The following is a 25,931-nucleotide window of genomic DNA, read 5'->3' on the forward strand; positions in this document are numbered from 1 at the left end:
TTTCAGTTTTGAGCAAACCGGAAACCTTTAATGAAAACTAGCTTGCAGATGGGTTGGTACATTTGCTTAGCAACTTATATTTTTACCAATAAACCACAAAGGACATAAACAACATTTTAGTACCCAGCATAAAAACAGTATAAAATCAGCATTCTCCACCATATTGCATTGCATTTGATAAACACTCCTTAATCACAGACTTAAACAGGAAGCATTTATTTGCAAAGGGTAAACCATTACCGCTGTCAAATTCTGTACAGATTAGCAATGAGACACAATGGGAGGTAGTCCTTTTATTGTTTTATATCGCAATCAACTACAACTTCAGCAAAGAAAAGCAATATATGGGAACTGAGTATAAATAAGCAAAATGGTTCAAAGGAAATGAAAGAATACAAAGTCTTGTCAACTCAAATCAACAATGCCTAAGAACAACATCGTAGTACAACAGAACTCTTTTATTCCCCGGTCCTGTGACTTGTGTTCCAACAGCATAACCCTGTTAACTAATTAACAGGTTCTAACCTTATAAGGTGAATAATGATGAGCTGAGATGCTCTCTACTGTCTCTAAATAGTTTTAACATAATCAGCACAATACATAACATTGTCTTGTGTCTTACAAACTGTCAGACAATTTTTTCTTCACATACTACATCTTCTATAGTGAGGTAAGTGTGTGTGTGTGTGGGTGTGGGTGTGTGTGTGTGTGTGTGTGTGAGACATGGTGTGATATGAGGATAACAGCTTTATCCACTCACACAGCAGTGATGAAAAGAGATCAGCGAAACACAGGGGCTTGGGTGTGAACCTAATAAATAAAAAAAAAAAGACATTTATATTATATAATATAAGACAAGATATTTGATCAACTAAAAATAAATTGGATGACTACAAAAATATATATACTATTCTCCAAGTTAGGAAGAAATGGACTTCAATAAATATAAAAGTAAAAAAAAAAAATCCACTATAAGCTTAAAAGAACTTTGGACTATTTACTAATTCATTTATTTAGTGATGGATTAAACACTGTTATGATGTTATGTAAAAACTAGAAATGGTCCTGAATAAAACAAATAAAGAGCTAATTATCAATATAAACCAATTATAATATAAAGAACACTCCACCCATAATAATAATAATAATAATAATAATACATATGTTAAGGAGATTGCAGTGATGTAATAATTGCCCCATGTTCCAGACCTCAGTAAGACAGCCTGGTCTGAACCTATTTCTTCCGAAGTTTTTTTTTTTCCAGCTCCAACTCCCTGATTCTCTCTCTAAGCTGCTCAACTTCATCCTCCTGCTCCCTGATTCTCTCTCTGAGCTGCTCAACTTCATCCTCCTGCATGTTCTTAATGGCCTTCTCATACATCTGTTCAAAACCTTCACAGAAATGTTTAAGCTCCTCTTCAGATCCAGACAGGCTGATTGTGAAGATGTCATTTACAGCACGTCTTTTAGTCAGCTGTAAAGACAGGTTGGTTTTAATCCTGCTGCGAATCACACTCATCCACACTCCGGGGTCAGACGGCCTGAACATCACCATGTGAAGTCTGCTGTCTTGGTACACTCTGAAGAGAACATCTGGATTATCTTGGAGATTTCTCTGTCTGTCACGATCAACTCCCTTATTCATGTCCCTGACCCGGTCCGTGTCTCTCTGCTGATTCTCTGCCATGTTCCTCCTCTCACTCGTGCTCTGATCAGCTCACTGAGTTGCTCTACTCCTTATAAAAACATGTTGTGCAACCTCAGGATAAGAGAGGAAAGGAAAACGAAACTATGTTTCCATCAGGTCACATGATCCTAAAGGGTGGGAAAAAACAGTAGGATTACACAGAGGGGTGTGGTTACGACTGTACTTCAATTTCCCTTTCAAATTACCCTCACACACAGGAAACTGAAGTGAAAGTAGGTTTTAGCAAGTGATATATATTTAAGTTGTAAGTTTTAAGTTAAATGCTTATCTTGTATAATGTCACACTGCAGATGTGAACAATAAAAGCATGTGTAAAACTAAAACATTTTCTCAGTTTGTGGAACAATATAACAATATTTATGTTCATGGCAACAGTGAAAGGAAAAAGAAAAACAGTGATTAGTCAAGTGATCAAGTTATTTAAGGTGATTTATTTATCATTTCATTATGTAAGTCATTAAATGATTCATCAATTGATTCTTTTTTTTGTAATTTGTTAAATAACTCATTGAGTCATAGTCAATTTATTTATTAAAAGACTCATCAAATGAGTTCATGAAATAATCAATTATTGATAAATTAGTGATTTATTCAATTACTGATCAATTAGGTGTATTATTAAATTATTCATTAAATGATTTATTAAGTGATTTATTAAGTGATTAATCAAGTGACTCATCGAACATTACATTAAGTATTTAATCAAGTGATTCATTTAGTGATTTGTTAAATGATATATTGAGGGATTTATCAAGTCATATGTAATAAGTAATAAATAAATGATTTATCTGTGATTAAGTGCATCACATGATTATAAGATGTTTTTGTAATCATTATGAAGTAATCCTTATTTATATTTCCAGGCATAAGATTCAAAAAGGTCCATCATTATTCTAGTTTGAGAGTTACCTGTAGCTATATAATGATCTCTAGAGGAAGTATGCAAAAATAAATAAATAGATAAATAAATAATCTGGTTTAAGTAAATAATCTGGTGCATTATGGGATTTAAAAATCTGTGTTCGACCTTTCTGTACCCAAGCATGCAGGTGAAGCCATCCCCCTCAAATCGAGCCCTGAGTGCAGTGGCTTAGTGGTTAGCTCTCTTGCCTTGCACCTCCAGGGTCTAGGTTTGACTCCCACCTCAGGTCTGTGTACATGGTGTTTGCATGTTCTCCCTCTGCTTGGTGGGGTTCCTCCAGGTACAAAAACGTTCCCAAATTGTGTGAGTGTGTGTGTGTGCCGTTGATGGATTAGATAATCCCTCCAGGGTGTACTGGTGTAGAGTGAGTGAGTAAGTGAGTAAAATCAAAGGTTTTCTACCCCTTATAGGTCGCTTTATGTGATATTTAAATAACATATTAAGTATTATAAAATGTCTGTAAGATATATACAGTTATAGCACAATGAAACTGTATTATAATATAGAGTTAATTAAATAAAGAATAAATTCATTATGAAGATGTTACTTCTGTTGATAACATCATACAGGGTGTAAGACGACAGAAAAATAAAATAAGATAAGGAAGTGTACATGTTGAATTTTTGCATCTTTTATTCTGTAATGTGCAGATAGTTTTTCAGTATACAATATTACAGTTAATAATATATGTGTAAAAATATGTTTATCCACTTCCACTGCAACAATGGAAAGAGATCAGTAAACACACAGGGGCTTGGGCTTGGACCTATTAAATACAAATGAAAAAGAAGGAAAAGAAATAATGACATTATATACGATTCACCACGTTAGAAAGCAATGAACTTGGAGGAAAGTATTAAAGATTTTTTTTAAATAATTTTTTTAACTTATTTATTTAATTATTGGTAATAAGCAAGTAATTTGATAGATGTTATTCGTTAGAAATGGTTCTGAGTAGAATATTTAAAGAACCAATAAAGACCATTCCCGCGCAATATTCATTTGATATCCATCCACCCATCTAGGAACCTCTGCAGTCCAACTAGGAACCATGGAGGCCAATAGTGTTTACCATCACGTGTATTAATTCACATTTTTATGACCATAGTAGTACCTCCTGTAAATATTCACACACTTATTCACACACTACAGGACTAATTTTGCAAGGCCAATTATCCTAATCTGCATGTCTTTGGACTGTGGGAGGAAACTAGAGTTCCTGGAGGAAACCCACCAAGCACGGGGAGAACTTGCGAACTCCATGACATAACATGTGAACTGGTCTTCATCTAACTCAGTAGACAAACAAACTTTTTCTTTCAGCACTGTGAATGTTTAATGGGTTTGTGCGATAAATACACAAGAAATTGTAATTCTTTTTGTGTATATCAGCTGAAGCACATTGTGTTTGTCTACCGTTGTGACTTTGATGAAGATCAGAAAACCAGTTAATGCAGAAAACCAGTTAATTTCGGTTCTCTGTCATGTTTCTTTTCTCACTTGGGCTTCTAATTTTTATAAAAACACAACCTTCTGTAGCTATATAATGATCTATAGAAGGAGGGTGAAGTGATCACAATTAAATACAGAGGGTAGAATAATAGTGTGTATTAGTGATTTGCATTAATATACAAAAACATTAATAAATGTTTAAAAATATGGAGTGACCTTAAAATGAATAAAAAAAAATCTGGTGTGCACCAAAAACTTTCTCATGTGCACCAAATAATAGTAATTTTTTACACATGTATTATTCTGATGCACACCAGATAACCAGTTTTATTATTATTATTATTATTATTATTATTATTTACACACATGCACACATGTATTGGTCAATTTTGTCGTGCATATCTCTGTTGCAATTTTCAGCTATGTTTCTTCTTACGCTTGTATTCAGAGTAGATCACTGAGGTTCCAATGACACCCTGTTGAACAACGTTAAGATGAGGGAGGAGAGAAAAGAAGGATTGAGAGAAAACAGCTCGCATCACCTTAAAAGGGGAAAAACAAAACTCAGCTGTTTGTTTTTAAACAAAACTTAGCTGTAAGTTATTATTATTATTATTATTATTATTATTATTTGTTTGTTTTTAGTCAGGGACACATTTACCTGTAAAATAAATTCAACATACTCACTTAGCACAGGTTTATTATATGACCATTAGTCAATTATTTTCTCAAAAGGTATTCAAGTGTATACAGTAATATGAACGCTAATGAAGTTAAGCTTCAGTAAGCCCTTTATTATGATCAGGGTTGCTGTGGATCTGCCAACAATTCCAGAAAATCAACTCACAGGAACATTTGAGTATCACTAAATATGTGAACATGTGAGTGTAGCTAAATCACATGATAATGTTTTTAGGAGGACACCTGAGAACCCAAAAGTAAAACACACTCTAGAAATAAGCACACGTCCATATTAATGCTAGTGTCCGTCATACAATAGTGCCGAGGATGTCTGATAAAGGCCATCTTCTATAATAAAATGGTCTTACTGTCCGTTGAGTTGAAATTAGAGATTAGAACTGATTTAGTGTTAGTATGAAATTTGGGGAAAGGGTTATAAACTCAACTACAATACAAAATTAAGGAAGGCAAATATTGCACATATGAAATCTCATAAATCTGCTTTAGAGCTGTGGACCTGATTCTCTGTGTAAAGGCACTGACGTGCCAATCTACAGTGTTCCTATTAAAGTGTTAAATATTTATTAGATGTACAAAAACAGATGTAATATGTAAACAGATTTTAATGTAAAAAAATATTTATTAAGATGTCATGCATGTTGTTTGACCTTATAAAGTACAAGTATGTGTACAACAGTTGATCTGTTATATGCAGACAATTTTACAGTATTCAGTTATAGAGTTAATAATATATTTGTAATAGTAGCTTTATCCATTCAGCGAGATCAGCGAAACACAGGGGCTCGGTCTGGACCTAATAAACACACACACACACACACACACAAAGAAAAAAAAGGAATGAAATTATATTCAATCCACAAAATACACATAGTACAAATACATACAATAAATAAATACAATACAATACATACATTCTGCAACATGCAAAAGTTTCGACACAACTTCTAATTCAATGTTTTTTTTTGTTTAATGATTTATTTTCTACAGTCTAGAACAATACTAGAGCTCTCAAAGCTATTCTTCACTTTAGGAAGTAAAAAACTTTATAACTTTATATAAAACTATATAGAAAAAATCCACTGTAAGCTAAAATAAGAGTTTAATTAATTAAAAACTAACTATTTCAGAGAAAAAGCTAGAAACGTTTGAATAACTTCTGAAACAGTAGGCTATTTAGTTGTTATTTTATTTAGTTATGAATTAAACGTGTTAATTATGTTAAATGTTTTGTGAAAACCAGAGATGGTTCCAATTAGAATGTTTAAAGAACCACTTAAAACATTCCTGTCCAATATCTATTTTTATAATGGAGTTAATAATAATAATAATAAAAATAATAATAGGCCTAATATATATTTATAGAGAGATTGCAGTGATGTATTAAATTTTTGCCCCATGTTCCAGTACCTCAGTAGGACACATCCTGGTCTGAACACACACCTATTTCTTCTGCATTTTGTTTCCCAGGTCCAGATCGCTGACTTTCTCTTCAAGCTCCTTAACATCATCCTCTGGGTTCCCCTGTGCTGCTGCTCTTTTATTCTCATTAATGATTTTATTGACCATCACGCCTCTGATCAAGACTCTCACAGAAATGTCTAACCTCGTCTGCAGATCCAGACAGTTCGATTATGCCTTTTCCAACACATTTACTAGGCCGTAAAGACGGGTTGGTTGTAATCTTTCAGCTCCGGATCACCTTTATCCACACTTCAGAGTAAGCAGCCTTGATCGTCACTAAGCAAATTATGCCCTGTGTTGCTGCTCCTCCACACACCTTTATGACCTTCCCAAACATCTGTTCAAAAGCTTCATAGAAACGTCTAAGCTCATCTTCAGGTCCAGACATGGAGAAAGTGTAGATGTATTTTTCATCACATTTCTTAGTCATCTGATAACACACCCTACTTTCAAACCTGCGTTCAATCACTTTTAACCACTCTTCGCGGTGAGAGGTCTTGAAAACCAAAGTGTAAAATCTGCCATGTACGTCTAATGCACAGCAAAAAAAATTTATCAGCTTGAAGAGCTGTCTCACTGTCTGCTTCTATCTCGGCCATTTCATTCATGTCTCCCTGCTGTTTCTCTGCATGTTTCTTCTCTCACTGGTGCTCTGAGCAGCTCAGAGAGTTCTTCTACTATATATAGAAGCATGTTGCGCAATCTCAGGGGGGGGTTTGTTGGGGGAGTAGCAGTAATGGTGGAGCAGCGCTGCAGTTATTTGTTTGGATGAGAGAAGGAGAGGTTGTTGTGGATCATTTTCTTTCGAAGATTTTTTAACCGGATTATCTTTGACTGGACATAAAAGAATAAAACATATTCTACGGATTTCTCACCCTCCGTCATCGGCCTTCCGGACCTCATTAACCCCGGTGAGACCGAATCATACTCCGTATACCCGGATAAAACGCATACAATAAACATGGACTTCGGACGTTTTCCACTCATTTGCACACATACCGTTTATTATATATAGTTCGTTAATATTGTTTATATCTCTGTTTGGTTGTGGTGCACCTTTTTCATTTACTTTATTCAGTTTTGTATAATACACGTTTGCTTTGTGTTTTGGTATACGAGCCTACTTCCGGAACTAATTATGTTCGTAATCCGAGGTTCCACTTAACATTAGTCCAAAATGTATGTATTTCAACAGAAGTACAATTTTACTAGTCTGGTACAGTAGGCTGTACAGTAACAGTCACACTTATACTTACTTGTAAACTATGATTCCTTATAGGTGCCACAAAAATGTCACTCTGTACATGTGCAAAGCTGGGAGAGGCACAGCAGCTGTAATTGCAGAGAGAAGTGTTTCTACAAAGTATTGACCCAGAGGGGCTAAATACAAACGCACGCTATATCAGAAATTCATTTGTAAAAAAAAAATAATGAAAACCTTTTATAATTTTTTTCCGCTTCACAATTATGAGCCACCTTGTGTTGGTCTGTCATACAAAATCCCAATAAAATACATTTACGTTTGTGGTTGTAATATGAGAAAATGTGGAAAGGTTTAAGGGGTATGAATATTTTGCCATATTGAATGATTGCATTGCTAAACACTCCCTAATCACAGACTTAAACAGGAAGCATTTATTTGCAAAGGGTAAACCATTACCGCTGTCAAATTCTGTACAGATTAGCAATGAGACACAAGGGGAGGTAGTCCTTTTATTGTTTAATATTGCAATCAACTACAACTTCAGCAAAGAAAAGCAATATATGGGAACTGGGTATAAATAAGCAAAATGGTTCAAAGGAAATGAAAGAATACAAAGTCTTGTCAACTCAAATTAACAATGCCAAAGAACAACATCGTAGTACAACAGAACTCTGTTATTCCCCGGTCCTGTGACTCGTGTTCCAACAGCATAACCCTATTAACTAATTAACAGGTTCTAACCTTATAAAGTGAATAGCAATGATCTGAGATGCTCTCTACTGTCTCTAAATAGTTTTAACATAATCAGCACAATACATAACATTGTCCTGTGTCTTACAAACTGTCAGACAATGTTTTCTTCACATACTACATCTTCTATAGTGAGGTAACTGTGTGTGTGTGTGTGTGTGTGTGTGTGATGTGGTGTGGTGTGAAGATAACAGCTTTGCAGCGATGGAAAGAGATCAGCGAAACACAGGGGCTTGGGTTTGGACCTAATGAATAATAAAAAAAATATATATATTACATACATTTGATCCACTAAACATAGATTGTATGACTACAAAAATATATATATACTATTTTCCAAGTTAGGAAGAAATGGACTTCAATAAATATAAAAGTAAAAAAAAAAATCCACTATAAGCTTAAAAGAACTTTGGACTATTTACTAATTCATTTATTTAGTGATGGATTAAACACTGTGTTATGATGTTATGTAAAAACTAGAAATGGTCCTGAATAAAACAAATAAAGAGCTAATTATCAATATAAACCAATTATAATATAAAGAACACTCCTGCCCAAAGTTTATTTGCTAAACCAGTCAGTAACCACACAACTCCCCCCTCCACCCATAATAATAATAATAATAATAGTAATACAATACAATGTTAAGGAGATTGCAATGATGTAATAATTGCCCCATGTTCCAGTACCTCAGTAAGACAGCCTGGTCTGAACACACACCTATTTCTTCCGAAGTTTTTTTTTTTCCAGCTCCAACTCCCTGATTCTCTCTCTAAGCTGCTCAACTTCATCCTCCTGCTCCCTGATTCTCTCTCTGAGCTGCTCAACTTCCTGCACGTTCTTCATGACCTCCTCATACATCTGTTCAAAACCTTCACAGAAACGTTTAAGCTCCTCTTCAGATCCAGACAGGCAGTTTGTGAAGATGTCATTTACAGCACGTCTCTTAGTCAGCTGTAAATACAGGTTGGTTGTAATCCTGCTGCGAATCACACTCATCCACACTCCGGGGTCAGACGGCCTGAACATCACCAGGTGAAGTCTGCCGTCTCGGTACACTCTAAAGAAAACGTCTGGATTATCTTGGAGATTTCTCTGTCTGTGTGCTTCTCTCTGGGTTCTATTCATTTTATCACGATCAACTCCCTCATACATGTCCCTGATCCGGTTGATGTCTCTCTGCTGATTCTCTGCCATGTTCCTCCTCTCACTTGTGCTCTGATCAGCTCACTGAGATCCTCTACTCCTAATAAAAACATCTTGTCCAACCTCAGGATAAGAGAGGAAAGGAAAACGAAACTATGTTTCCATCAGGTCACATGATCCTAAACGGTGGGGAAAAAAACCCAGTAGGATTACACAGAGGGGTGTGGTTACGACTGTACTTCAATTTCCCTTTCAAATTACCCTCACACACAGGAAACTGAAGTGAAAGTAGGTTTTAGCAAGTTATATATATTTTACCATCTAAGTTGTAAGTTATAACTGAAATGCCTATGTATAATGTCACACTGCACATGTAAACAATGAAAGCAAGCCATCATGTGGGAAACTAAAAATTTTTTATTTTTATTTTTATTTTTTGATTAATTGAATGATTAATTTATTATTTCATTATGTAACTCATTAATCAATTAGTTTTTTTTTGTAATTTGTTAAATAATTCAGTGAGTCATAAAGTTACTGTCAATTTATTAATCAAAAGACTGAACAAATGAGTTGAATTAATTACATGAAATAATTAATTATTGCTGAATTAGTGATTTATTCATTTAGTGATAAATTAGGTGAATTATTAAATTATTTTAAAAATGATTTATTAAGTGATTTATCGAGTGAGTCATCGAACGTTATATGAAGTATTTAATCAAGTGATTAATTTAGTGATTTGTTAAATGATATATTGAGGGATTTATCAAGTCATATGTAATAATAAGTAATAAATAAAGCAATTCATTAAGTTATTTGTCAAATTATTCATTTAGTGATTTATCCGTCCAGGAACCCATGGAGGCTGTTGCAATTATGGAGCTTGAACAGAACAGGAGCTAAAGAAAACAGCATGACTACAGAACATTTGGTTAAACACCACACCCAACTAAACGGAACAGAACAGGACGGACATTGGCATGACGCAGAACATCGGCATGACACTGAAAAACTCACAACATCCATTTAACTAAACAGGACAGGAGCTGAGCAGAACAGGAGTTTATGGAACTGAGCATAATGCAGAAACATTCAGACAAAACACAACACCATATGAAACTAAACAGATACAAAACCAAGAACCAAAACTTAGGCAAGCTATTGATCATCTAACAAATGAGCCAGCTTCGTTCGGGTGAGCACTCCCATCACCTGACTGAGGTGCATTCTGGGAAATGCAGTTCAAGAAACAGAAAATCCACAAAATACAACAAGGAGACTTTGGGTGCACGGCGCCCTCTTGGGGTTTGTCCGTGACAGTCTAACTTATTAATACAGAGAAATCCCATTCTGTAAGGTTGAGTATCTTACGCCTTGTTTACACTAAGTTGTCCTTCCTTGACAAATACACTCCCTGTTCGGTAATCGGAGAGTGAATCACAGATGAGAAATGGAAAAGGTAGATCAGATAACGATGAAGTTTTGTCTTAAAACCACTCCAGCATGTTAAAATTCACTTATACCACTTCAGCGTTGTTATTTCAGCCAAAGTGAAAATATGAACTAATCCCAATAAAAATATTCACTTTATCTTTTCTAATTAATATCTATTGGTGCAGGTGTTTGTGTACTACTTATTAGTAGCTTATTTTATTTAGACAATTAAATCCACCACGTAACTGTTCATAACATCGTTTTTACTCAACATTTAGATTTTACTTATAGTGCAGATTAAACTTCAGACAGATATCTAAGTACTGCAGAAGATTCAGTAGATTCTGTCCAGACAGTTTTGCCTGATGCTGTAACAAAACCTGGCTAGACATACATACAAACAGACAATTTTTTTTTTCTGAGTGGGGGTTTCAGGTCCCGTCTATACCTAACCATACAAAATGATTGTGAAATATGTCCAAAAAATTCTTCATGAAATCAGCTTGGAGCCATCAAAACAAAACACATCTATCATTTGATCCTTTCCATGGCTTTGATCTGGGGAGGATTATAAGAGTAGAATAAAATCTATATAAACATTAGTAATGAAATAATTTAATAGTATTGTAGTTTTGTATGACTATGCACCAGTCTCTCTCTCTCTCTCTCTCTCTCACACACACACAGCACACACACAGCACCAGATCACTATTAAGGCATTTAAAAATTGGCCCTGTTTGTGTATTGAGCCACATCACCTACATGCTACATGCTTAACTTCATCCTCTGAGTTCCTCTGTGCTCCTCCATCGTCTTGCATGTTCTTCAACTGTTTATTAAATGCTGCATTAAGCTATTCATCAAATGATACATTAAATATTTAGTGATTTTTCAAATGCTATATTGATGGTTTCATCAAGTGTTTGCCGAATTTGAATTCATTAAGTTATTTGTCATGTTAATCAAAATAATAAAAAAAATATTAATAAACGTGGTTTATCAAGAGGTTTCTTAAGAACTCATTAAGTAATTCATCCATCCATCCGTTTAGGAACCTCTATACCCCTGTGGAGGCCAATGGTGACAATTGTATTTATTCCCATTTTTGCAACTGTGGAAGGACCTTCAGTCAACATTAACACAATATGGGTAATTTTAGAATGCCAGTTAGGCAGATCTGGATGTCTTTGGACTGTGGGAGGAAACCGGAGTACCCGGAGGAAACCCACCAAGCACAGGGAGAACATTCAGTTCCGCATTGTGGGAATTGAACCCGAACCCTGGATGTGCGAAGCCACTAACCACTACACCATCGTACCGCCAAGTTATTAAATGTGTCACACGATTACAAGATGTATGTGCAATCATTATAAAATAATCCTTATTTATATTTTCAGGCAAAAGATCCAAAAAGATCCACCATTATGTTTCTCCTCTTAAAGGTTTCTGATCATGTTGTGGAGCTGAAAACAATCTCCCCAAATGCCTTCTTCTCCTTAAGAAAACATTCAAACCAGTATCCAGGGAAATGTACCACAAATCTACTCAAAGCAAGTTGATGGAAAGCCTTAGTTTGAGAGTTTGAGAAGAACCTGTAGCTATAAATAATCTCTAGAGGAAGTACGGAAAAATAAATAAGTAAGTACATATGTAAATAAATAAATAATCTGGTGCACACCAGAATCTTTCTCATGTGCCACATATCATTGTATTTTTTTTTTACAATGCTGTGTGGCACATCCACTAACTGTGATACTATAACTATACCATAGCTCACACCATATATTTTCAAGAAGAATGTGCAGAAATTTCACTCTCTACATGTGCAAAGCTGGGAGATATACACCCCAAAAGACCTGCAGCTGTAACTGCAGTAAAAAAATTTTGACTTATGGGAGCTAAATGCACAGGCATGTTACACTTAACAGACATTTTTATTTGTAAAAAAAAATATAGAAAACTTCTTTTTCCTTCCACTTCACAATTATTTGCTACTTTGTATTGATATATCACATAAAATCCATTATATCAATAAAATACATTCACGATTGTGGTGACAAAATGTGGAAAAGTTCAAGGGATATAAATACTTTTGCAAGGCACAGTAAATTGTGTGTTTTCCCTGAACTCTTTATGAAGCTGATCAAAATTGCCACAGATACGTAGAAGTTTATACTCAGAACCATATGTGTGTATAATCACTAAACGACTGCTTACAGGATGTCTTAAGGGGAATCCTGCTCCTTCATCCACACACCAGAATTAGCTGGGATGAAGAGCAGCACATGGAGCTTTTCCTGTTAATGAACTCTAAAGAAAACATCTGGATGATTGTGTATAGTATTGTCTCTGTGTTTATTTACTTAGTTTTTAGTCAGTTCAGCCGGATTAACTCCCTCGTACATGTCCCGGACCCGATTCATGTTCCTGATTGGGCTGTTTGCCGTGCCTCATCTTCCTCTTATGCTCTAAGCAGCTCACTAAGCTTTCACACTTTAAATAGTAAATACTGTATTGTGCAAAATCAAGAGGAGGAAGGAGGAAAAAACTCAAAACCTTATAAAACAATCTTATAAATGGTAGATGTTCTTAAGCTTTGTTCTTACAGTACATGAGACAAATGTGGCTATTTCATGACCGAAACAAAACATGAGAGCGCATGGATCACATTTTTAGCAAATACAAATATCGAAAATACAACCAAGTAACTTTTATATATATAGTGACAATGAAAGCTTAAAGAAGGACAAGTGAGTCATCCGGTAATTCAGCTGTAAAGACCTGCAGCAGATTCACCAAGATCTGACCAGAGAATTTCCTTATAAACATTTCCCAGATTTCTCCTGTGTCATGACTGTACACTGAGGAGGCGAACGCAGATGTAGGGTTTAACATCAACGAATTTATTGATTTTAAACGTCCCAAACAACATACAACCCTGGATTACGCCCCAGGCTGGGTCTGCAGACGGGCTAGTAGAAATAAACTAATAAAAAATGGAAACACAACGAAAATAGCTACTTCCACCTCGCGATGACCACAGAGGGTTGAAACTCTCTCAGCCTCGACTCTGACCTTGGTGAAGGTCTTCAAAAAAGCCAACATGCCCGCGCCTGCAGACACTGTTCAGTCTTGGTGGGGGGAGAAGGTACACAAAGACATGTGATGAGACTGACAAAAATGAAGGTGCACAACAGTGAACAGACAAAGGGCTACGGGTTCGGGTTTGGTGCTAAAAACATATAGTGAAACAAGTACACACGTAGACACACTAGGGGGAGACAAAGCGGTGGCTCAGTAATCCGGCGAGCCTGATCTTATTCCCCAAGGCTGTGGTTGGGCAGGTGTGACATCCTGAGACTATACTCTTTATTAAGTAAACTGTTGTCACACCAAATACTGACTTAGTTTAGTTACTATTAACTGCACATGATAATATAAATTACTAGCATTAGTACTTGTCGTTGCCGGAAAAAGAGTTTGTAGAATGTTTAACGCTAAAAATAATCTGTTGATCTTTAATGTAATCAGTGATATTATTATTTCAGGTTGAAGCCCACGTACATGTCTGTCTTTCTGTACAGCAGAACTCTCTGAAAATATTCAGTTTAACTTTTCTAATTAATATCTATTGGTGGAGGTGTTTGTTTACATTGAGCAAGTAGCGCATTAGTAGCTTATGAAGTAGATTATTAAATCCGACACGACTGTTCATAACATCGCTTTTATGTGTGTGTGCGTGTGTGTCTTTGTCTTGCAGTTTCCAATCGATTCACAATACAAGTTCAATGCTTAACACCACAAGCGATTACAAAAGTGTGGTGATACTAATACAGTGGATACTATATTTGTATGTTATAAGGTGATAGTTGTTCATCTTCTTTGACGTATGTACTTTACATACAGTAGAAGGTCAGTCCTGGGGAGAGATTGGGCTAGTAGTTAGACTGAGGGTGTGGTTCATCTTAAATAACTTGATCTTCATCCTCATATCTAAATATACAAGCAATCTCTGATACTTGAGCTGGAATTGTCAGTGTCATCATTGCCAGAATGCACTTTCCTTGGTTTCATTGTGCTTTTCTTATAAAGGTGATTCTGTATTCATAAGGAAAAACCACAATTGTGGTACTAGGTTCAGGAGAAACACTCAAGAACTGAAAAAATGTTTAAACTTATGCATTTCTGCACACCCTGCGACACTTACCCAAAGTTCATCTTCTTTTCTTTTATTTTTTGGGGTTTATGCAACATTATATAAAGTGGTAAAGTAATTTTAGTATCTGCACAAAGCCTGTTAGATTTGACTTTGAGGGATTCATTGACCCTTTTTACCATACCTTGTGACTGTGGATGATACACACAAACCAATCTCTACTTAATCCTGAGTTCTGTTTCACTGTCTGAACCGATTTCTGATGAAATGCTAAATCTAGTAATTATTTCTCTGGTTAGAAATCTAACCACTGTTTTAGTTGCTATTTTGAATGTACTGTAAATTAAATGATGCCTTTACTGTTACTTTATTGCTATATCATGATTAGTTTGGCACACCGTATGGTGTGTGATAGTATGTGAAAGCATACATAAAGTGTGCATAAAGTGATGCAAGGTAGGGCAAGTAGCCCTGTGCGCATCACATACTATAATAGGTAGTGCAAAATAGTAAGTTTTAACAATGTAATCTGCCTGGAGGGAGTTTGTTGGAGGCATGGTGGTGCTTTTACACAGTATACAGTATGGTACCAGATGTTCGATTACTCCCTAACTTGCTAAGATTTACTTTACATTTACTTTAATTATTATTTAGTTCTATTCTAGTTTTTGTTATAATTTAATTAGCATATTTTATTATACTCAAAGGTACTCCAGTACTTCAATACTCAGACTGTCTTCAAGTAAACCCTAATGCTCAAAGTAATTAAACATATTGAGTAGTGACCTTAAAAAATTACAGTTGGTTTAAATTAATAGACCTTGATGAGTATTTAGAACTTTTTGCTATTTATGCGTTTGTAGAAATTACACTTTTTAAGTTAGCTGAACAAATTTGACATTTTAAGTATCCGCAGGTACTTAAGTAACAGTAACTGTCATCTTAAAGTTCCACCAACTTAAAACCTTTCAGACTAGCAATTTTGTGTCTGACGTAATAGGGCATCTGGCGTAAAACCTGTGCCAAGCTTGTGTGAGGACCGGATTGTCTGCATTGCCAGGAGCAGTAGAAACACTCAATAATGCAAGGAAAGAACGATGAATATGAATGAGTACAACAAACTCAATAACTGATAGTTCTGTTTACTTAAAACTGGAAACATCATTACTTAAAAAATTTAATGTAACTAATTACCTCAAATTTTTTGAGTTTTGCCAACTTATTCAGATTTACAGTGTAATGTGCAATTCATGCTAAAAACAGCAACATGATTATCCCAGTACAACAGAATCAATATTAACCCTTACAATTTTCAATTGAAGTAAAAGACACACAGCCCACTCAGACAACTTTATTTCTTTCATATTTGTTTCTAAGGCATCAGGCATTAAATTTCAAACTTTATGTGATGTTTATGACCCAAAAATAGAAAACAGAATTGCTACAAATAAAGGTAGAATTTGCAATAAAATAAAAACATTTGAGCTAAGATATAAAATAAATAAATTACACAGAATCAGAATTCATGAAATAAAAGTTTAAACTGTGAAGTACAGTATAAAATCTAAAAATCTAAAAGTATAGAAATGTAAAAATATAGTGTGTATGTGTGTGTTTGTGTGTGCGCATGTGTATATACAAAAAAAAAAATATATATATATATATATATATATATATATATATATATAGAGAGAGAGAGAGTTGTATCTGCAAGTAAAATATAGTTCTGTTCGGCCAGTGAATTTATGTTTTGCCTTAAATAAGTCCTGGATGCTTCAGGTCAATGACCTTCTGCACTGCAATGCATCATCGATTTGTGGCAAAATTTTAGCAGATAATATGACCTTGGACACTTTAAAATTCATCCTGCTGCTTTGTTCAGCATTTTATCATCAATACTGTACATATACAGTAAGAGGATCAGCTCCATTGGCCGCCACACACACACAGACCTTAAGATGAGGTGGTAAGCTCCTATTTAATTCAATTAATTACATAATTAATTAGAAATAAAATTCCTGATATATATATAAAAGAATAGCATATTCTAAAGAGGTAGGGTGGCGTTGTGGCTGCCTCGCACCTCCAGGGTGGAGGATTTGATTCCTGCCTCATGTCTCTGTGTCGTGTATTTTGTGGGGTTTTTCCAGGCACTTTGTCCATACAGTACGGAGTACGCTAATTAATGGTTCTTAATTCCCTGTAGTGTGTGAGTGAGTGTGTGTGGTTGTGCACCCTGCGATGGAATCCTGTCCAGGGTGAAGTACAGAGAAGGAGATTGAATGAGAGCATTCTAATGAGCTAGGCATGCTCAATGTCAATGTTTCTTCCTTAATGTGCTGAGAAGGAAAGAAACCTAGAGAAGAACACAAAAGGGAACCCATTCTCATCTGGGTGATACTGTACAGAACAGCTTGACCAAAAACAAACCACTGCTGTATGGTCAAATGTGTAACTGTTTGAAAGAAAATGTCTACAGTAGTTGATCAATCGGAATGGTTATTACCGTCGCGCTCACCGCCGCGTAAAAACGTCAGCGGCCAAAATAAATTAGTTGCATTTCAAAGTCATTCGTAAAATGGCCGCCAGGTGGCGCAAAGTGACATTTTCGCTCGTTGCCGTAAATACAACAGTGACCGTTTTACAGCGTATCTCTGTATCTGTTTATTGTTATTTAAGTTCTGGATTATTTCAGGTACTTTAAACACATTGTTGGGTTGCTCATGTTGGCTCATATGAGATGTAGTTTATGAATGAACACCTGGTTGGGTTATTTTGACCCAACAACTGGTTTATTCATTATTCTTTTCTTTCTCCAAATATCAGCCTGCAGAATGTTTGAAATATTACTGTTATTGTGTCACAGGTGTAGTTTTAAGAGTTGTTTAGGCAGGAATGCGTGTGTATACAGCTCAAAACCTCCATCAGTTGTTAAAGATAGCGGCTATTTAGAAAAAATGCCCAGTGATTTGTGAGCTTCAGGAAATCTCCTGGCGCTCTGCGCATAACACCGGGCCAACTCATGTCGGAAAGAATTTATAAACGGTTTCTAAACGTGGGCTATTGTTTTTTTTTTTACTTATAGTATTTGTTAATTTAATTTAAATGAGGTTTGGGCTCAGGACTTCAGAATCGTGATTCTACTCTTTAATTTACTCCATAGTTTTAATCAGCGCTCAGCCGCATGCATTAAGTTTTCCAGAGCGCACCGGCAGAACTAGAATAATGATTATGAACGCGTCGGGAAAACAGCAAGCAGACTTTAAATAAACGTTTGCGTTCATTTTCTGACCGCTCAAGGTTACCAAAAACAATACAGAGCAGCACAGCTTACAACACTTACAAAATCACAACGTTTTTTCGTTATTGTGAGTGCGCTTAAATAAAAGTTAAGTCTTATAAAGGCATGTAGTCTTATATAGTTTTATTATATAGTTTTTGCACAATAATCTGACACAGTTTTTTCAGCCTGTCACGGCGTGCGCCCAAATCAATATCGCTCCTCGCTCACTAGTTAGGCGGCCTCCCCTTCAGACATGCGAAGCAGCGGGACCGCAGAATTACACATGACTGGTGAGCTATCGTTACTATCGTTGCCCGGGCTTGCACCCCGCGCTATAAAATACTCGGGGTTTGTTGGGCTACAGTGGATTTTACTACGCGCTGTGTATGCAGCGCGCGTGCAACAACGCGGAAGTGCGGCATGCAAGCAGGGCAAATGGAACGCGCCCCAGTAACTTCAAAGGAGCGAGAGGTGGGAGGGGCCGGTCTGGCCATCCGCGGAGAGCAGAGTCAGCGCGAGCAGACGGATGGCCATTGCACTCACACCGTGTAGTAAAATCCACTGTAACCCAACAAACCCCAATCATCACCAGCCGTGCCTTATTCCGTCATGTCATGTGGGCATTATAAGCTTTGTATTGAAAACTTCTAACTAAAAAGTGGCAGCTGGCACGCCTTATTTTGTTAATAGTCTAAATAAAAACCCTCCGATTTAATTTCCTATAGTCTAACCAGCGCTCAACCGCACGCATAGTTTTTCCAAACGCAAGGAAGTTTTTGGTGCTAAATAATGTTTATGCAGTATAAGAATTCCCATTAATCCTGGGTTGTTCTTTTAGTGTCACTATAGTGCTTTACAATGCCAGACAACATTCAAATACAAATGATTCACCCTCCCCAGGTGTGAATCGGCTGTTCTCACCTATACATTCAGAGGAACTGAAATGCATTTCTCCCCACTTTAAAAACCTCTTGAATCTGAGGCTCTTCTGGAGACTTTCAGTGATTTCAATTTGTGTAATTTTAATCTCCTGGATTCTAGATTCTAAAGTTGACATTGTTACCTTTTTTAATCATTGGAATGGAAGAACTTATTTTCCTTATGATAGCATAAATTGCATTGTTTTTAATCAGTCTATACACAATAATATTATTTGTTTTTTTTTAACGGGTATGGGGGCTATCTTGGTTCATTAATCTCCGTGCCTGGTTTAGGTTTAGTATTCAGTGCGCATCTGTTATATTACAACTATCATAACACTCAAATACCTTTTATTGGGGGTTAAGTGACTGATGTGCCTAACATTTTTCAGCTGAGCCTTTGTTTCACTGAAAACGACCGCGACACCCCCCTCTCTCTCTCTCACACACACACACACAGAGCCGAACAAATCATTAGCACGTCCCTCCCCCAAACAGCACAGACATTTACTTACACCTGAACTGAGTTGTTTAAGTAACATGGGTCGAACCCGTTACAAATCATAACAGTCTACTGCATTTCATTCTTATAATAACGCAAAAACACAAGCGGGGCTGAAAGACCGACATCTGCTGACGCAGTAGAACGTCCTAACACTGTTTTAATTTTATGGTCATTTATTTCAGTTAATAAATCTACTATAAATTTAAAGAACACAAGAAATAAGATGACACAAATCCATACACGCTTGTTTTCTAATTACAAGTGATAAAATCAAAAGGCTCACTGGCTCACACATTTATTGTGCTTAAATTTGATCCTAATAAGATTTGATTTAATTTGAATTTTAGAACAGTGGCAGCTGGAACACCTAAAACAGATGCAGGATTATTTTTTTATAATCTAAATAAAAATGCTTTTTTAAACGTGGGCTATTGTTATTTACATGCAATATTTGTTAATTTAATTTAAATGGGGTTTGGTCTCCGGAATGTTGAGCATCAGGATCCTCTTCTTTACTTTCCTATGTAGAATCAGCGCTTAATCGCACGTATAAAGTTTTGTAAATTCGTTTAATGTTTAATAGTAAATAATGACCCCCGTTGCGCTGTACCACCGCTCGGAAAACCTTATGAAATACAAGTTTAGGACAATTATGATGATCTGCCACGGCGTGCGCGTGTGATGGGTGTACGCCCAAATCTACTATAACTACTCCCTCACTCCGTAGGCTCCCTAAATAGGCACCAAAGGGACGGGGCCGCTTATTTGTGCCGGCTGGCGATAATTAACGTTAATATGATCTCGGGCTTGCTCCGCATTATAAAAGCAAGGCGCGGAGGTTTGTCTGAGGTCTGGGAAGTACGTGATGTAATGGAGAATATGAAAGAAGCATGTCAGTGGGGAGATGTGACGCGGCCAGGCACTTTAAACAAGGACACTAGAATTCCGCCCTTTGATCTCCGCGCTGAGGACAGCGCGAGAAAGAGCTGCGCGAGCTCCCGCGGCATCTTCACTCCCGCACCGTGCCCGCCCTCGCAGCCCCGCTGCCGAAGAGGAAAAGGCTGCGAGGACGTTTGTGTTAAGTTTTTTTTACGTCAGCGAGGACTCGCGCCGGCCATCGACAGCGGGAGAAGCGCTGCCTCCGCGTGCTCAGTTCTGCCACTCCGCGCACCAACACTTATTGTCAGCTGTGTGCCCGCATGCCAGTGTGGCACAGCCCCCGGAACTGCACATGCACAATCTTTATCCCTTTCTTTCCTTTCTCCCTCCTTCAACACTTTCCTTCCCCATTTTACCTAAATAAATGACCCTTTTCCCGTAAGACCTCGCCTCGTGTCCGTGCTTTATGGTGCCGCCCGTGCAACATGGGTCGAATCCGTTACAGATCATATCAGTCTACTGCATTTCATTCTTATAATAACGCAAAAACACAAGCGGGGCTGAATGACCAACATCAGCTGACGCAGTAGAACGTCCTGACAATGTTATAATTTTTATGGTCATTTATTTTAGTTAATAAATCTACTATAAATTTAAAGAACACAAGCTATAAGACGACACAAAACCCTACACGCGTCTTTTCTAATTACACGTGATAAAATTTAAAGGCTCACTGTGTTAACATTTATTTTGTTTAAATTTGATCCTAATAAGATTTAATTTAATTTAAATTCTACATTTGTATCGTCATTTTAGTTCTGTGATTATGAATTTGTTTAACTACAATGTTTTACTTGATTTTATCCGCTACTACGTGCAGTTCTAAAACTCCGTGTCTCATTAATCCAGCAGAGAATGCTGAACTAAGGCATGAGGCGTCAGCCTGTAGTTATATAGCGCCACTCAACGGTAAAAGCCAGCAAACGCACAAAGCCAAACGGTACCGCCGAGCGCGGCGACGGTAGGTCCTACAGTCCGATTGATTAACCACTCTATGTTCTAACATGAAGTTCACGTTGAGGTTACCAGCGACTTGGGGGCAAAACTATTCAAGTTATTGCAGTCATAAGCCATCATGGAAAAACAGTTTGCAGTCCGAAGTTATCTTCATGATTCGTCCTCTGTAGTCAGGTATAGATATAAGCAAACCATATTGGACCGACAGTGACTGGTCATGGGCTACGGTACATGGGTAGCTCAGTTGTTAAGGCATTAGAGTTCTTTTGCCGTAAAAATATGTTTATATTTACACCGCCCAAAAATATGGCACTAGGATATATCATGCAGATCCGGCAGGCAGAAGGACCAAAATCACTGGGATCTAATGAGCTGCATTTGTAGCTGGGGAGAAGAGAGAGAGCTGAGTTAGGTATGCTGACACTCAGCGTACAGGTCAGTGTATATTTTAATATTTTGTGCAGAGTACTTGCAATGAAAGCATGACTAAAAGGCTTTACATTTAAAGTTAATTTTTTTTGCCTGACAATTTAAATTTTCTTTTAAAGAAAAATTCATAAAAGGCACTGCTCTGCTACAGTAGTCTTGTTCTTAGTTAATTTTACTGCAGTGTGAAATACAAATATAGATTTATTATCTATAAAGGTACAGAGATACGTTGCTCTAGCAGCACTAAGAGCTTTACTATAGCTCAGAACACTCATCCCATGCTGTTTAAAATAATATCAATTGAGTTTGACGCACAGTTATGGAATAGTCTTCCAATTAATGTTCGGGACTCTTGTTGATGGTGAAGTGATTGGTCACTTTACATCCCAGTTCCCCCTCATGTCTGTGTTTCCTTCTGGCTTTCCCTTTTAGTTATGATGTCATAGTTAGTCCTGCCGTAGTCCCTGCTTGCACTCTGCACTAAATATACATTCACTTTATATATTGTTTGACTGTGACCAGACCTAACTGTTATTTTTCCTCTTCTGTTCTCTCTCCCTCTCTCTGTCGAGCTACACATTTTGCTTCTAAGCTGCCAGTGATCCAGACTCCCTCTGCCTTTTGGACCTGTCTGACTCGTCCTGGTGCCCCACTTCTGTTTGGAGATCTCGTCACATGGAGGCCCTGTGTAGTCTGTCTGAGATGTGTGTGGTAACGGGACGGTTCCACTTTACCATGAAAACGGTCCTGTCCTCGGCTGATGCAGACAGCTGTTCTCTGAGGACTCGTGTCAGTAGTCATGCAATAGTTCACGACTGGAGTTTCCTACAGTCTACCTGAGCCTTCAATGACGAACTGAACTTCAAGTTAACTTAAACACATCTCCTGTTATACTGAACTTCCAGTCTCACACAGTATGATGCAGATCAACCCCCCCTATGTGTTATCACTCGGATGAGGATGGGTTCTCTGTTGAGTCTGGTTCCTATCAAGGTTTCTTCCTATTGCCATCTCAGGGAGTTTTTCCCTCAGCACCATCGCCCTTTGGCTTGTTCATCTGGGACGATCTGACCATTTTGATTTCTCACACATTTCATACTAATTTCTCTAATTTTCTTTTGATTCTGTAAAGTTGCTTTGTGACAATTACCATTGATAAAAGTGCTATATAATTAAACTAAACTGAATTGAGTTTTTCTGACCTTGAGCAATTCCTTCCCTTCTCCATACTCTTTGGGTACAAGTTTTATTTCATCTCTCTTTTTACTTTTTATCAGTAATGTTTTACTTTATTGGCAGTGACAGCTCTTTCGACATATTAATAGTTAGTATTACAAGACTTAAAATGCAAATGTCACACTTTAGATGATATGTTTAGCTGCTTTTTTAGGTGATAAATTGGATTGTTAAACAGTCAATTGCCTGATGAATTAAAAGTGAAAAATTTAAAAGTGTGCTGTAATTCTATTCTTCATATTCATAAATATCTTCTAATTCTGTAATAGCAGACCAAAAAAAAGGTAACAGATGGAATGCGGATTACATCTCAGTATCTCAGTAGGACACGTACCGTTTGCTTCTCAAGCCTGATTCTTCCCAGTATCAACAGCCTGATTATAAATTGGAGCTCCTCAATCCACGCTGCTCGGTTCCTCTGTACTTCTTCCTCCTGAATGATTTCCATAACCTCATTGTAGAGCTGATCAAAACTGTCACAGATATGATGAAGTTCATGCTCAGACCCAGACATGTTAATAATCGGTAAATGACCTTTTACCGGGCGTCTCTCTGTCAGCTGAAAAGACGGCTTCAGAGGGATCCTGCTCCGAATCACCTTCATCCAAACCTCAGAATTAGTTGGCATGAAGAGCAGCACATGGAGCTTTTGATGTCGAGAAATTCTAAAGAGAACATCTGGGTGGCTGTGTAGAGTATTATCTCTGTACTCCTTCCTTTGTCTTTCAATCATTTGACCCGGATTAACTCCCTCATACATGTCCCGGACCCGATTCACTTTCCTGACTGGACTGTCTGCCATGTTTTGTTTTCCTGTTGCGTTCTGAGCAGCTTACTGATCTATCACACTTTTATAGCAAACATATTGCGCAAGAGGAATGAACGAAACTTCATACTAGTAACGTCATCTTAATTAAACACTATATTTCTTACAGGAGACATGTTACGACCTGATACTGCACATGAATAATATTCTCATGACTGAAACCTGCAGGTGAAAAATACACCCAAATATATATTATGATAGTTATAATAACAGTAATAGTAAAAGTTTAAAAAAGAGTCATTAAGTGATTCATCAAGTTACTCAATAAATGATTCAGCTGTACAGAACAGCAACAGATTCCCAAAGAGTTCTGCACAAAACCCTGCACATGTTTTACCTGACATTTTACTTTCTGTTTTAAAGTAACTAAAACACACCAAAAACTACTTTCTTACTATTAACTGTACTTTATAATATTTATTTTAGAATATAATACTCAATTTTACAGCATGTGGTTTTACAACTTGTGCAAAAGACAAAAATCTAAAAGTCACACAGACGTCATAAAAATGTTGAACATTAGGTGAATATTAAACCAACGCCACAACCGTTGTTACTCATTGAGTGCATTACACAATTACAACAATGTCCTTAAGACTAATTATGTATCTGTCATCAATTTAAAATTTCAGTTTTCTCACATTTATTTGCAATTCCAAGTTTAAACAGAAATCCAATGACATGTGACAAGGCTTTTTCAAATGATTATAAGTCCTCTTTTTGACTTCATTTAAAAATATTTCATATTAAAGCTTTTCTTCTCTACAGTATATTAAAAAGTAGACAGCTGAGATGTCAAAGAAAACAGGAATGAATGAAACTTCAAACAGGTAACATCATCTTAATTAAACTTATGAACATTTCACAACATTAAATGCAACTATAGTCCTAATGCTCTTTAATAAATTTCAGATTTTAAGTTTTGACAAAATGTTACATTATAAAGAATAAAATGAAACAGTATAGTAAAATAATCAACTTTCGAAGTGGCAACGAAAGATCGGATTCATCACACTATATTATTTATAATTTACTTTTTAAATACCACCACACTGTTTTTCATTACATTCAATCACCAAAACATTTTTAATAAATAGTAGAGGTGATAGCCTGATGAAAAAAGTAGCGAAACACTTTGCTTCTAATGTCACCAAACGCCCACTGGAGTGTTGTTTAGAGCCAACTAAGTGTTGCTAAGTTGCTATTCACACACAGTATTAGGTGAAGCCTTACAAAAAAAAATAAAGATATTAGAAGACCTGAGTTGTTGATTTGAATAAAATTAATTCCTAAGTTTAGCAAAGCATCAAAGCACAAAGCACAGGACATGTGTCTGCAAGCTGAACCTTAGAAGAAGCTGAGTGATGCAGCAGGACAATGACCTTAAACACCAAAATTAATCTACTACAGAATGTCTTCAGAGACACAAAATCAGTATTTAAGAGCAGCCCAGTCAGAACCCAGGTGCTTAACCCATGGTTTAAAACACTGTTTCCACCATCACTTTGTAGTCCAAGACAAAGTCCATGTGTGCAATGTGGGTTTTACCTGACATACACAAAATAGACTCAAGTACACAATCAGTGTGTGCATGCATATACAGTTGTGTTCAAAATAATAGCAGTGTGTTGAAAAAAGTGAGTAAAGCTCCATATCCATATAATAACTTTTAATTTAAATCACATAAATGCATTGGAGACCCTGCACATTCTGAATCACAACGTGAAGGAAAATGTGCTAAATGTATTATTAGTTTAATGTAAGTAAAGAAAAATAAATACTAGCCTGTTCAAAAAAATAGCAGTGTCATCACCCATCTTTACAAAGTGATGAATTTACCATTTAAAGAAAAATGCTTGAAGTTTAATCTTCCTTGTGCATCTCTAAACTAATATTTA

General features: G+C 36.5%; 1 protein-coding gene across 2 annotated transcripts in view; it reads right to left on the reverse strand.

Annotated features, from left to right (window-relative positions):
* Positions 1-278: 278 nt before the first annotated feature.
* LOC128527433 (uncharacterized) overlaps positions 279-25,931 on the reverse strand; it is a 101,685-nt gene continuing 76,032 nt past the window's right edge. Inside the window, exons 1-2 of one of the 2 annotated variants that reach the window (XR_008360873.1) lie at positions 8,889-9,734; positions 279-810 (exon numbers count right to left, since the gene is read on the reverse strand). The gene's annotated coding sequence lies outside the window, so the exon portion shown is untranslated. Of the gene's footprint in view, positions 811-8,888; positions 9,735-25,931 lie in introns of those variants that run through there. The other variant, XM_053499783.1, reaches the window with a different exon arrangement.

Source organism: Clarias gariepinus, chromosome 7 (assembly GCF_024256425.1).
Source record: "Clarias gariepinus isolate MV-2021 ecotype Netherlands chromosome 7, CGAR_prim_01v2, whole genome shotgun sequence".
In the NCBI taxonomy this organism is placed as follows: Eukaryota; Metazoa; Chordata; class Actinopteri; order Siluriformes; family Clariidae; genus Clarias; species Clarias gariepinus.